This window comes from Beta vulgaris, chromosome 7 (genome assembly GCF_026745355.1).
Source record: "Beta vulgaris subsp. vulgaris cultivar EL10 chromosome 7, EL10.2, whole genome shotgun sequence".
Lineage (NCBI taxonomy): Eukaryota > Viridiplantae > Streptophyta > Magnoliopsida > Caryophyllales > Amaranthaceae > Beta > Beta vulgaris.
Genome location: NC_079208.1, coordinates 48762317 through 48777481, shown reverse-complemented (window position 1 = coordinate 48777481; position 15165 = coordinate 48762317). Strand labels below are relative to the sequence as shown.

Below are 15165 nucleotides of genomic sequence, written 5' to 3'. Positions count from 1 at the left end.
ATTATATATCATCATCAAGTATTAAATATTAATACAAATAATATAAAATAATTATATTAATTATCATAATTATCATTAATTATTATTATTAATTTATGATTATTAATATTATTTATTTATAACTATCATTTAAAAATATCCAAAATACTATTATTATTCATTATTATTACTTATCATTATAATTATTATTTAATATTCATATTATTATTGTTTGAAATATTATTTATATATTTATTACATTCAGTTTATTTCAATTTAATTTAATTCAATTCAGTTTAATTCAGTTCAGTTCAGTTCAGATCAGATCAGTTCAGCTTCAATAAGTTCAGTTCAGCTGTTTTATGCCGAAGAGAACAGACCTTAAAAGTAGTGTCAAGAGCTGAACTGAATTGATCTGAACTGAACTGAACTGAATTGAACTGAACTGAAAATAAGCTGGGGAGAACAGGCCCTAAAGGTCAGTTTTCTTCACCTTGTTATATTGTCGTATTATTTCTTTCTATACTTTCCTTATTTTTTAAAAACTTTTGTGAACTCTTTTAGAACTAGTCTCAAGTTTGAATTTTTCTTACTTTTTAGAAAATAAGCAAAAGTAAGGTAAAATAGACAGACCCTAACCATATTAGGAGATTTATAAATAGATAAATTTTTACACATAGTCATATAGACATGTGTTACTTCAAAAAAAATTATTCAATGTATCTCAATATTATTCCTGCATCTAAAAACGATAACGTGAGAAGGATTAGTTATTCAGTTGATTCATTACTAAAACATGAGAATCTGATGCCAACTATTGTAATTCAATCGGTCAAATTAATATTAGGCTGTATTTGGATTTCAATAATTAATTTTCAAGTTTCACAGTTTAATTTTTTATAATATTTCGATACCACTCACTCAAAATCCTAGAGTTACCACTACTTATGGAAGAATGGCCTTTACTTGCCACTTTACTTAGTTTAATGATTTAGTTAGATTTTTTTTTTTTGTTTTAGCAGATTAATAACGGCTTAATATTTCCTTTGGCAATTTCCTTAATTAACCATTTAAAATGTTTGTTTTCATCCTATATCATTAATATTTAATTATATATATATATTAATTCTTCTGTTCCAATTCAATTGCAAAACTTCAACCCAGACATATACCCAGTTTTATTTTTTTGTTATTATTTCTAGCTCCTACTCTAATAATTGCTCCTTATTAATTTCCTTATGTGATTCCAATTCTGGTGGCCCTTTTCTCTTTAGATGCAAAGAAGCCTGGTTATTGCATGCTGATTTTAGAGGTTTTTTAATTAATAATGGGAAGTATAGTTATGTTCTGAAATTTTTCAAGTGTGCTCTAAATTTTTGCAAACATGTTCTGAACATGTTCTAAATTATTTTAATTATATTTACTAGTAGAATAAATGTTAATTGCGGCGATTTTACCCATACGCAACAATAAACCGCATCAAAATAAAATAAAATATTGAAAATCAATATATTGTTGTTTTGGGTGAAAACTGCAGCAATAGACCTCAACGGTAACATTTCAAACTGTGTTGACCAGGTCCGATAAAATCTATTGTTGCGATTTCTTCAAAGAACCGCAGCAATAGATTAAGATATTTTTTTATAATATTTGAACCTATTGATGTGGTTCCTACAAAAAACTGCAGCAGTAGAGTTTTTAAATTAATTACAAACTCTGCAATCGATGCACGCATTGTGTGTATAGAAGGTTGTGTTAATAAAACCATCATTAATTACTCAAATTGTCATATAAAGTTGCGTTTACTTTATTAAGGATTTACTTATCCCCTACTCTAGTTAATTAAAGGGGTACTTCAATGCTAAACTACCCATTTTTTCATTTCCTTTAAAATCATGTCCAAACCCACTGGTGCATAGAAAAAGAACGAAGAAAGTATTTGTCACTATGCTCTAATTTCTAGATTTGTTATTGCAATATATAAATTTTATATTTTTTAATATTCAATTGATTAGCTAAGTCAATTATTAAAGTATCCTAGTGATTGTTGTAACTTATTATAACTAACACAGTTCTAACATGAAGACACCCGAATGATACTTGACGTAAGTAGAGGGTAATAATTTAATAGATGCATGATAGAAATAATAGAGAAAAACATGAGTACCATCCACAACTTCAACTTTTAAAAGGGACATTCTCAATGGAAGCTTTCAACATTGGCAATCAAAAAAAAGTTTGATTATCAGAAATAGCCTTGAGGTTTTGCCTATACTTGAAAATGTCGCATTAACAACGATTTTTCGTTAAAAACTATTGTTGAAAGGGTTATCTTTGAGCTAAGTATGGTTACATAAGCTAGAATGATATGAGTTTCCTTTATAAAATCTATTTTGCCTTCCCGTCTTATTAAAAACTTATTTCACTCGATTTTACAAAAGATATGAAACAAAAAAAAGCTTGTCAAAGACAATTTATATTATTTTAGATATGAGAGACCTTAGCTACGATGAAAACAACCTTCTTAACAATTGTTTATGAAAAAAAATGGTTATTAATACCTTATTTTCAAGTATAACCAAAACCTCAAGGCTATTTCTGATAAGCAAACTTTTTTTGGCTACTAATAATAAAAAGCCAAAATTGAAGGTTATCACTGAGATTTTCCCGTCTAATATAGCACATAAACACTAACACATATAGAATGGATGATGTGAAAACCAAAAAAAAAGATCATATTGATGGCATCATGAAAAAGTTAATTAAATATACGGTTATTTCACCAAATACCCCCACAAATCAACAAATTCACAATATACCCTCAATGTTCTAGAAATGCACCATGTACCCCTAAGTTTTAGAAAACGTTCACCAAATACCCTTTTTCTTAACTGCCGTTATCTCACCGTTAGCATTATTATTTACAATATTGCCATCATTAACCCCTAATCTCTAATTCTAACCCTAATCTAACCCTTTCCCTTACCCTAATCTAAAACCTACCCTTACCTTTACCCCAAACCCTAACCCACCCAGCCTACCACCCCTCCACCCCACCCAGCCCTACCCCTCCCCCTCCACCCCACCCACCGCCAGTTCATTCACCGTCCCTACCCCCCTCTTCGTTCACCATCAGCCTCCCCCACCCCTTCTTCGTTCTTCGCTAGAATCCCCCATCCCCTCTTCGTTCTTCGCCGGAATCCTCCACCCCCTCTTCGTTCTCCGCCGGAATCCCCTATCCCCTCTTTGTTCTTCGCCGGACTCCCCCACCCCTCTTCGTTCTCCGCCGGAATCACGCACCCCCTCTTCGTTCTCCGTCGACTCTCCCGTCCCCTGCGCAAAAATCTAATCCACCCCCGCGAAAATCCCCCACCTTGCACGAATATTTGACCACCTTGCGCGAGCAGTTGATGTGATGGTGAACGAAGAGGGGGAGGGGGAGGGGGAAAGGGAGGGATGTTGCCGGGGAGGGGGGAGGCCGGCAGTGGAAGGGAGGGGGATGCGGCGGTGGAGGGGGAAGGGGTGGGGTTGGGGGTGGGGGTTCGGGTTTGGGACTGGGTGGAGGGGTGTTGGGCTGGGTTAGGGTTAGGATTTGGGGTAAGGGTTCAGGGTTAGATTAGAATTAGGGTTCAGGGTTAGATTAGAATTAGGGTTCAGGGTTAATAATGGCATAGTCGTAAATAAATCTAACGGTGACTTAACGGCAATTAGAAAAAAGGGTATTTGGTGAACATTTTCTAAAACTTAGGGGTATATGGTGCATTTCTGGAACATTGAGGGTATATTGTGAATTTGTTGATTTGTCGGCGGTATTTTGTGAAAAAACCGTTAAATATAAAACTAACCTACTAATAGTCGAAGATACTATTTAAGAGAAAATAATAAGTTATCAAACTTTTTTCCTTTTTATGATCCGTGGCCTCAAATAGTTCAGAACAACATTAGTTTTAGTAGAATTAAGTTCATAGAGAATATAATAAGATCTGACATATAGATCTATGGAAAAGACGAACAAATAATTATGTATAAAATTAATATATTAAGAATAAAATAATTAGTCAATTTCATAATTAATACCTCTGTAATATGAGAACCGACGACTAATACTTTATTATTTTCCATTATTCATCATATTCATCCATTAATCATCATTATTCATCACTTGAATTTCTACACATATATGTTTTTTATAATCAGTCACCCTTGCATCTCCATTCTGCATGAAGTCCACAGAAGCTTTTATATTTATTTTTCAAAATTCTGCTTCCTACCTCCTTCAAATGATCCTATTTTGATAAATTAAGAAGACACTAGAAAACTTTTTATATTTATCTTTCAAAAATAGAAATTTGCATCCACGATAATAATTTATAATCAATTCAGTCCCAAGTCAACAAGTTATGCAAACACCCGTCTACAAGGCAAATATCTGGAAATGCAAGTAAACATAAAATTTCATAGTGAAACCTATATTAGTGCAAGGAATCAAAATTAGTGGGGATATGTAGTTCAGGGAATAATGGTTATATTGTTATTAAAATTTTTTAGAAGCTAATAGCCAATAGGGGGTACTTGGAGCGCAAGTAGAATTAGTTACATTAATATATTATAAAATTAAAGGAGGAAAAGATCAGTTGAATGTAATGGAGTGTTTACGCTTGGGAGAGAGTGAATAGTCATAATTGAGAGGGAATCAAGGATCTTGAATGCTTGATAACTATCTTTGTTTGTTTTAATTTCATCGGATCATTCATAATCATCGTCTTTAGCTTTCATTAATCATCATCTTTAGCTTCCATTTATCATCATTATCTTTCATTAATCATTTTTTTCATCGCCTATAATTCTGCTAAACTATGTCAGTCATGCTGATTCCTATCAATTGATAAGGAGAAAATACTTTTCATAGAAAGTAAATACTTCCCCGTTCCGTTTTAAATGAAACCTTTGCTTTTTCACGCAACCCAACGCGCTTCTTTAGTCATTAATATCTTTAGTTGTGTGAACGTAAAAAATATAAAAAAGTTATAATTTGATAGTATACATCGAGACGAATCTAACAAGATCCCACTTGACTATGTTTTTCTTTATATAATAGCGATAAATTGGAGTTAAAATTGATTAGTGAATAGTGTCATTTCATCCAATGTTTCATTTAAAACAGAACGGAGGAAGTAGAAGAAAAAGGCACAAAATGGTTAGATGATTATGTTCATATGACAGGTCAACTTGAGTAAGACCATATAATCCCAAACCAATTATAAATCATACTCTATTATCGTATTTATGCTTGTTTGTCAACTTCTATTAGTCGTAACTCAGCTCTATTCATAAAGATCAAAATGTCAAATACAAAAACTAATATGTAAATCTTAATACATCAGCTAAAACACACAAGTTCAAACATAAAAACCACAATTAATTACGTTTTAGTCTTATAATAAAGTAATTTTACATCAACTGATCATCCCCTACGAATAGGAGAATCCACCTCCCTTAAAGCTACTATCACCTCCCACAAAATTAGATTTGATTTTGTTTGACCATATTAGGTATTTTGAATAATACAAGTTTGGTAAGATCATTTCTCTCAATTTCGCACTTGTGATTAAATATAATTACTCATATAACAACGAGCCAATGTGACATTTCTTAAAGTCTGGAACACATAAAAACAAGTTATGAAGTTAAGATTGAAATAAATAGGGGCAGCGCGAACGCAGGCCCCCTTAGAAATAAATTATGACGTAGACTCTCCCGCTTGGGGAGATCTTAGGGTGTTGCTCCTCCTAAGTGCAATGGAGGCCAATACCCTAGGCAATGGGCCTTCTTGATCGCCCATAAACCCCGTCCAGGTAAGTATGTTGTAAAATAGCTCTATTGCTTATTTTATTGTCTTCTTCCTCTGTTAATCTGCCATCAAATGTTGATGTGAGACTCCTAAAGTTTATAGTTTATACTTTATACCCTTCACTCCTTCAAGCCATCATCAAGATAAGTCTCATATAATCATTGTCCTTCTATAATCTTACATTTTTTGTGCATGAGAGTAGCAATGTCCTAAGAACAGAGAAATTAAACAAACTATTCAATCAAAAGAGAAAACTACAATAACATAGTCTTTTAGTTTACTAGGCATTTCTATTTATTGACATTCATCGTTGCAGAAAAAAAAACATGCTTTCAATTCTATATGTATTAGAAAAAAAAAATTACTTATGTTTGAATTTGTGTATTTAAGATTCATGCAAGACATGATACAGACTATTTTGGAATAAAAGACATAATTATTTTATTACTAAAAGATATAATTATTTTATTACTAAAATACATACTACGGAAAATTTGAGAGAAAGCATTCTTACATGAACTCAAATTGAGAGGGAATCAATCATCTCGAAAGCTTGATAATTATCTTAGTTTGTTTTAATTTAATCCTATCATTCATAATCATCATCTTTAGCTTTCTTTAATCATCTTTTTCATAACCTATAATTCTGCTAAACTATATTAGTCATGTTGATTCCTAGCAATTGTCAGGAAGAAGACTATTTTCATAGATAAGTAAATAGAAGAAAAGGGCAAAAAATGGTTAGATGATCATAATCATATGACAGGTCAACTTGAGTGAGACCATATATTCCCAAACCAATTATAAATCATACTCTATTATCGTATTTATGCTTGTTTGCAAACTTCTATTAGTCGTAAATCAACTCTATTCATAAAAATCAAAATGTCAAATGCAAAAACCAATATGTATGTCTAGACACTTCAGCTGAAACACCCAAGTTCAAACATAAAAATCATAATTAGTTGCGTTCTAATCTTATAATAAAGTAATTTTGCATCAATTAATCATCCCCTATGAATAGGATAATCCTCCCACCTTAAAGCTACTATATATCAACTCCCACAAAGTTCGATTTGATTTTGGTTAACCATATATATTAGATATTTTGAATAATACAAGTTGGAAAGATCATTTCTCTCCATTAAGCACTTGTGATTAAATATAATTACTCATATAACAACGAGCCAATGTGACATTTCTTAAAGTCTGGATGACATAAAAACAAGTTATGAAGTTAAAATTGAATTGGATAGGGGCCGCGCGAACGCAGGCCCCCTCAGAAATAAATTATGACGTAGACTCTCCCACTTGGGGAGATCTTAGAGTGTTGCTCCTCCTAAGTGCAATGTAGGCCAACACCCTAGGCAATGGACCTTCTTGATAGCCCATAGACCCCGTCCAGGTAAGTATGTTGTAAAATAGCTCTATAACTTATTTTATTGCCTTCTTCCTATGTTACTCTGCCATCGAATGTTGATGTGGGACTCTTAAAGTTTATAGTCTATATGCTTCACTCTTTTAGGCCATCATCAAGATAAGTCTCATACTCTCAAATCATCATTGTCCTTTATTTGTTTTATCTGAATTCTTATAAATGATTTTCCTATATAGTGTTTTACGAGAAAAAAATAATAAATTGTGTGAATTACATAGTTTCTACCCAGATTGAATAGTTAAAAGTTCATCTTATGTTTTATCTTTCAAAAAAAAAATTGTCCCATGGTTTTTGTAATTTGTTTTACATTTTTCGGTAGCAATTTTCTGTATAATCATAGTCTATTTTCTTTTTTTCTTTAATTTTTCATTTTTGGTGCATGAGAGGGGGAATGTCCTAATAACAGAGAATTAAAACAAACTATTCAAACAAAAGAGAAAACTACAAAAACAAACATAGTCTATTAATTTACTAGGTGTCATTGCATCAAGGAAAATATTAAAAGGACTAAGAATTAACACTCGAAAATATTGAGGAAAGAATTAAATTTAGCAATAAAAGCTTGTAAATATGATAAAAAAACAATTAATTACACTTATTTAGAGGGGTGCGCCAGGCCCGTGCAAATGTGCAACACTCAAGCGACGCTCGAAGAACCCAGTAGCAAGCTACTGTAATGGATCTTCCCCCATAAAAAATAAATTTAATATCGTTGCGAGCCAATGGCCCACGTATCAGATATTAAACTGATAAGAACAGATACTACACTTGATCTTAGCCAAAAGGCCGAGAAAGGTATGAGTTCTTATTCTGTTGAAGCACGGTTATATACAAGTCTGCAAAATGTTCTCTCATAGTTTGTCCAATGTGGGTCTTGTTTCTACTGCTTGCAATGAACATTGAACATGCTCTTCGGAAGTTTGTCATTTGAAAAGCTACTACAATTTAATTTACACGTGCATATTTAAATTAAATATTAGAAGTAACTAACTCAATAATCGAGCAAATTGACTAAATAGGTGGTAATAACTAGGTCCTTTACCTCATTCTTTTTCTATTAATTCCATTTACATATTGATATAATTAACTCAATGTTTACTTTTTTTTTCTGGTAAAAAACAAATATTTTGACTATAGAGAAACAAAGAAACGACAAAATATAGCATTATGGCCTTATGGGGGCTTCCGCCCTTCCAGTGCAAGCTCGTGGGCTTCTGTAACTTCATTTCAGTTGTCGTTTCATGTGTCTCAGAAATTCCAACCTTCATTTTAGCAAGTTGCTGCTCAACTGTTTTAGTTGAGGTCACCATAACATCAACAATTTTTAACTGTGGGAATTGCAAGGATTCCTTAAAGTCGAAAATCTTTAGCGAAAGTCTTAATTTTCATTCACCGTGTACCCCTAAGTAATTTTGTTTTTTCATTATATACCCTCCAACTTTTAACAATTCACCATATACCCTCAACTGATCAGAAGTGACCCTTTGGTGCTTAACGGTACGACAAAGTTGTTGAAACCGTTGTAGATGATTGTCAGGGTCTTCCGGCAACGGCACCAAAAACTTGATGATTTTAAAAGTAATACCGCAAGTGCACGGTGTCTGTTGTTAGCAGATACTTAGCAAATACGGGTTGATCCCACAGGGAGAAGATTTTTATCGATTTTCGCTTAATTATAATAAACTATCTCGGAAAAACGAATGTTTGATTTGAATAATAACTAAACGAGAAGCAAGTAATATCAAAATGTTGGTTTAATCGATAAATTAAAAGTCTAGGGCATACGTTCAGTTCACCATGCTCATACCATTCAAAGAATACAAATCAATTCAATAACAAATAAACTAGAGGGTGAGTAACTAAAGAAATGGTTAATCCTTCGGTAGGGTATTAACACTTTCAATTCAACTTATGTCGTACGATCACTAACATATTCAGAACCGCCAATTACAACGAAGCCTCTAATAATATGATCTTTCAATTCTAATTCCTATTAGCAAATTAATTAACTCTTGATATTGGCCAATTACAAGAATCAAACTATTTAAAACTTATCAATTGGAATTATTCTCAACTCTAATCTATAAATCAATCAATTTCAAAGTATAAAAAATCATGGTATAAACATGGCTTCCCTCACTTTGCCCTAGAAAAGAGACTACTCACTCATAATTGAAATAATAATAAAGCAAGAGAAAGACAATAGCAAATATTAATAAAGAAGAAAAACAATGGAAGAATACCTCTAGAACTTGAATTAATGGAAGAGAAGCAAAATATAGGGTTTGAAGGAAAGAGATGAAGAAAATAATCGTAATACTAGAGTTTTCTTGAAAATAAAAGCATGAGAAAGAAATAAAATAAATCTCCCCTTTTTATATTTTCCTCTAATCTAATATTTTTTGGGTCCAAGAAAAAGAAATAATAAAGTAAACTAATAAAAGAAGTTTGATGATGGGATGATAATAGTGAAGCCACCACGATCTTGCGTCTCGCGTCAAGCCCGACTAGTGGGCGCTGGCTGGCCAGCGGGCCAGGCAGCAATGCAGGCGGTAGAGTAGAAGCAAACCCGTTGGGCGCTGGTTCGCAGGCAGATTCGCAAGGTCGACTTTCGAAGGCTGTATCTTGAGTTCTAGGCATCGTCTATAGGCGTGTGACCTATCGTTGCGAAGATCTTCAAGTCTAGTTTCCAATGCAACTAGAATCACTTCAATCAGATTTGTATAATTCGAGTTATGATTAAAAGAGTGAACATATATTGGTTTTTATCACTTCGAAAATAATGCATTTTTTCGTTTTCAACTCAAATTTACTCTCGAAAGATATGCCCCGATCCTCATGGAAGCTACTTCATATAATATGATTATAAGGAATAATAGAATAGTCCACGAACATAAATTCACCGATCAAAAGCCACCATTCATCAACTCCCTTTACAAGAATTATCCAATTCATCCAAAATCGCTTCGGAAGCGTCCAAATAGGCAATAGCTATGAAACTATCTAAACCATTAAGAAAATCACAAACGAAGCGTAATAGAGAACTTAATAGATAATCCGTGCTAATGGCAACTAAAATGTTGCTATATGAATCAATATACTCTAAAAATGCAACTTAAATATGCCTAAAAACTTTATATAAAAATGATTTATCATTAATATAGCACATAAACACTATCACATATAAAATGAAAGATGTGAAAACCAAAAAAAAATTAATGATGGTATCATGAAAAAATTAACTAAATATAAAACTAACCTACTAATAGTCGAAAATACTATGAAAAAAAACAAGTTATCCAACTTTTTTTCCTTTTCATGATCGTTGGCGTCAAATAGTTTAGAAAAGCGAACCTTGATTTCCCAATTAGTTTTAGTTGAATTAAGTTCATGGTAAAAACAATAAGATCTGACATATAGATATATGGAAAAGACGAACAAATAATTATGTATACAATAAATATACTAAGAATAAAATAAGTAGTCAATTTCATAATACCTCTACAATATAGGAACCGACGACTAATACTTTATTATCTTCCATTATTCATCATTTTCATCCATTAATCATCATTATTCATCACTTAAGTAGTTGGTCGTATGATTTACTTAGTTGTCACTCGTCCTAACTTAATTGGCTTATATTGTGCATATTTTATCTCAGTTTATGCAACCACCTCGTCAGGAACATTGCGATGTTGCGATTCTTGTGGCTCAATATTTGAAAGGCACATCTGGTGAGGGTATGTTACTTCGTCTAAACAGTGAGCTAGCTCTGCAGGGATGGTATGATTCTGATTGGGTTGATTAATTGTCTACTCACTCGTCATTCTCTCATAGGTTGATCGTTTTCTTGGGCAATTATCCTATTTTCTAGAAGACCAAGAAACAACATGTTGTTTCTCATTCATCTGCAGAAAAGTAGAATATCGCTCCATGGCTGCTATTACATGTGAGCTGAAGTGGTTAAGAGGTCTTCTCTTGAGTTTGGGTATCAATCATCCCAAGTCTATTACCTTATTTCTAAAATAATTTACTATATATTCTGATAACATAATGAAAGGTTGAGATTTGTACCCTAAATATTTCTTGTCCCGGACGATATGCCTTGCATTATTTACCAACATGCATTTGAAGTCTTCAAAAATAGGAATAGTATCTTGTCTTTAAATGAGTTTTTCCCTCACAAAGACCAACATGAGTTTTGTAGTGTAGTTGGTTAGTGCATTAGCATATCAGATGAGAGATCATAGGTTTCGAGTCTTAAAACACACATTTTTATTGCTTAATATCTCATTTGATTGTGTGGGGGAGGGGAGAGCACATGTGGCAGCATGGCATTTGTTTGTCTTTGATTTTATATGAAGGAATATATAGATGCAAATAGTGGAATTTCAGGAAATAATTTTCTAACATCTATCATAGGATCGGAAACATAATCAAACATTGAATCATTCAATAAGGATTAAATATCAAAGCTTAGCTTTGTAGTGTGATTTCCCTATTGTATGCAAGCTTTGAAGATCCGAGAGCCCCAAGTGTTACTCTTCTAATCAGTCCACGAGCACCAATTGAACAACAATGTCTACTAGAATGGAAGAGAAGAAATCTCTTGCTTTTAGGTGGTATAAGCGTCGGTTAGCTAGAGGGAATATTTTAGGGTTTCACTTCTCTCTTTCTTGTAAAAACAAACCAATTAATGAAATTGATCATCTAAATCCTAATATTATATCCTAGACACCATTGTGAGCAACAAACATTAGTATATGATTTCTAGAAATAAACTCCTACATATTTGGGCCCCATTTACTTGTTATTTATGCTCGAGTACACATTAGGATAGAAATAGGTGTTTGTTGACCCTTGAGTTTTGAAGATGACTTAACCACAAAAGACATAGTGTATTTTATTTATGTTGTTGCTAGGTAATTCATTCTCGAGCAAAGAGAATACTTGATTGAAGATTAAAACGGAGAATTAATCAAAGATCGAAGTGAAGATGTTCGAGTGATGAAGTATCAAGCATGGAATGAAGATTAGAATACATTAGGGTGTATTTATTATCTTCATGTTAAGGTTGAGTGAAAGCTCAATTAAGTTCGTGGTGAATTCTCAAAAGGAACTTGGTTCTGTTCCCATGACAGGAACAGACCTGGCACTGTTATGAACAAGGTTAGGGAAGAAGACTTAGAACTGGTTTAGGAACACCTAAATAACTCAAAACTAGTGCGCCTAACTCTAGGTGTGCGCCTAATATGTTAGTTAGAGTTTTTAGGGTTGTTTTACTTAAGATCCACTATTTTAGGGAATTTGGTTTTAGTTTGTTAGGAAAAGTTTTTAAAATGATTTTCGGATTTTATTTAGAAAAATATCTAACCGTTATCTTTTATATTTTATTTAAAAGATTTTTTTTTTCAAAATAAAATATCTTTCCGGTTTTTAAAAAGATTTTCGTTTGAAATATAAAACTGATTTTCGTTTTTAATCAATTTATTTTTAAAAGATATTTTCCTAAAATCTAGCCAGAGTAAATATTTTATTTACTCCCTAAAAATATGGTTACACGCCTGAAACTACTGCTACACGTTTTGTAGTTAGTGGATTAAATGGTTGTTTAATTATCTCCAAGTTTTAATTAATTTAAATAAGTTTAATTATTCCTCAAGTTTGTAAAACCACGTAATACATTACTGCTTCTCTTATTTATTAAGTAGTGGTTAGTGGGTAATTACTTATCAAGGAAATATTTAATTTAAATTGCCTAATTAATTAAAGTCATGGAGATCATGGGACAGTGGATTAATTAGTGGATAAAATTGTCGTGTCTTAATTGTCTATAAATAGGCGCCTAAAATCTTAGAACAATTTGTGTCTGACTTAGCTAATTTGTCTTAGTTGTCTAAAAGAGTCAGTGCCTTTCCTTAAGAGAATTCATACTTACATTAATCGAGTTTATTACTCTTCCATTGCTTTCAAAGTGTATTTTTGAGAAAAGGGTTTGAGTGAACTCTTGTAAGTGTGAGAAGCTTTGAGTGAAGCAAAGAAGAGAAAGAGAAAGGAACTTCTAGTGAAGTTTGAGAGGAACGATCAGTTGTGGGAACTGTCGTTGGGAACTTGAGTTGAGTGACTTAAGTTGTGAATGAGAAAAAGTAATAGGTTGTAAATAGAGTTGTTTTGGCCTATTATAGTGGAAAGTTGTGTTAAAATCCCTTGTGGTCGAGGTTGTTTCTTCCTACTAGGCCTAGGAAGTTTTTCCTCGCTAAATCTCTCGTGTTCCCATTGTTTGTTCCCAAGTTTACTTTTAATTCCGCAAAAAGTATAGCTTATTCTCTCACTATAATTCACCCCCCTCTTATAGTGCTCATATTATACAACAATTGGTATCAGAGCGGGAACTCTAAAATCAGGAAACCCTGTTGAGTTCAAGATCTTGAAAATATGAATACTAGAGAGAAACTGGAAGAAGGGTACTCTACGCAGAGGCCACCAATGTTCAATGGTAAGTTCTACACCTACTGGAAGAACAAATGGAGATCTTTATCAAAGCCGACAATTACCAGGTATGGAGAGTCATAGAGGTAGGTGATTTTGAAGTCACTACCACTAATGACAAGAATGAGGTAATTCCTAAATCATTATCTGATTTTGATAAAGAGATTTCGAAAAATGGAAATTAATGCTCTTGCTATAAAACTGCTTCATTGTGGTCTTGGACCTCATGAACACAATCGTGTCATGGGATGCAAAACCGCAAAACAAATTTGGGATCTTCTTGAAGTCACTCATGAAGGTACGAGTGAAGTTAAGAGATCAAAAATAGATCTTTTGATGAATCAATATGAACTCTTTCAAATGAAATCAAAAGAATCTATCCAAGACATGTTTACACGCTTTACTAATATTATTAATGAGCTAACATCTCTTGGAAAAGTGATTACTTATGAGGAACGGGTACGAAAGGTCCTAACACTAGTAGAATAAATGCTTATTGCTGCGGTCAAAAAGTGGCCTATTGCTGCGGTTTTGGGCGCGCAACAATTAAGGGGGCAGCAATAGGTATTAATTATATTGCTGCGGTTTCTGGGAAAAACCGCAGCAATATTAGTATTTTATATCAAAATACTACAACATATTGCTGCGGTTTCTAGGGAAAACCGCAGCAATTTGATGTATTTAGGTTTCTTCCTAAAACCGCAGCAATAGACGCTGGGCAGGTAAAAAAAAATTTTTTTTTGCATTTTGCCATCAAATTTGAAAAACAAAAAGGCTGAAATAAAATAAAACGCAGCATCAGCATATAAAGTTGGTCTACATCTATCCAGTAAGCTAGCAAACAAGTAGATCAATCTCCTGGCAGGATATCTTACTTGTCCTAAAGTCAAAAAGCACCAAGCACACTGGAGGAGAAAAAAAAATGACTGCTAAAGTAACTAACTATCATGCCAAAATAGAGCACATAAAGCTTGAATGTTGAAATATAGACTTACTCAAGAACATTCTCAGCAAACTCAGGGACAATAAAGAAACTTATGACTGTGCATCATGCAATCTTTTTGTCTAATATCTCCATTAATATGAGAAGAGCACATGCAATTAAAAGGTTAAAAAGAAGACATTCAAAAGTATTCAGCACATGCAGGGACACACAAGCCCAACATAAGTGACTCAAGGAAATTCATAAATACATATATGCACACTTTTGTCTAAATCTACCTCTAAACCCATAATTTGAAACTAATGACAAAATTATTATAAAAAATTCAAAAACATAAAAAATAAAAAAATTCTAAAAACAAAAAAAGAACGAAAAATTATGAAAACAAAAAAAATACAAAAATTCTGAAAACAAAAAAAGAAAGAAAAATTATGAAAACAAAAAAAACGAAAAAGAAACATA

General features: G+C 32.7%; 3 non-coding genes across 3 annotated transcripts; all 3 read right to left on the bottom strand.

Moving 5' to 3' along the window:
- Positions 1-5682: 5682 nt before the first annotated feature.
- Positions 5683-5842, bottom strand: LOC125492068 (U1 spliceosomal RNA). Its single transcript, XR_007268518.2, has one exon. It is a non-coding gene; the product is annotated as a U1 spliceosomal RNA (small nuclear RNA).
- Positions 5843-7083: 1241 nt separating this feature from the next.
- LOC125492080 (U1 spliceosomal RNA) lies at positions 7084-7243 on the bottom strand. Its single transcript, XR_007268528.2, has one exon. It is a non-coding gene; the product is annotated as a U1 spliceosomal RNA (small nuclear RNA).
- Positions 7244-7870: 627 nt separating this feature from the next.
- Positions 7871-8067, bottom strand: LOC125492102 (U2 spliceosomal RNA). Its single transcript, XR_007268549.1, has one exon. It is a non-coding gene; the product is annotated as a U2 spliceosomal RNA (small nuclear RNA).
- Positions 8068-15165: the final 7098 nt, after the last annotated feature.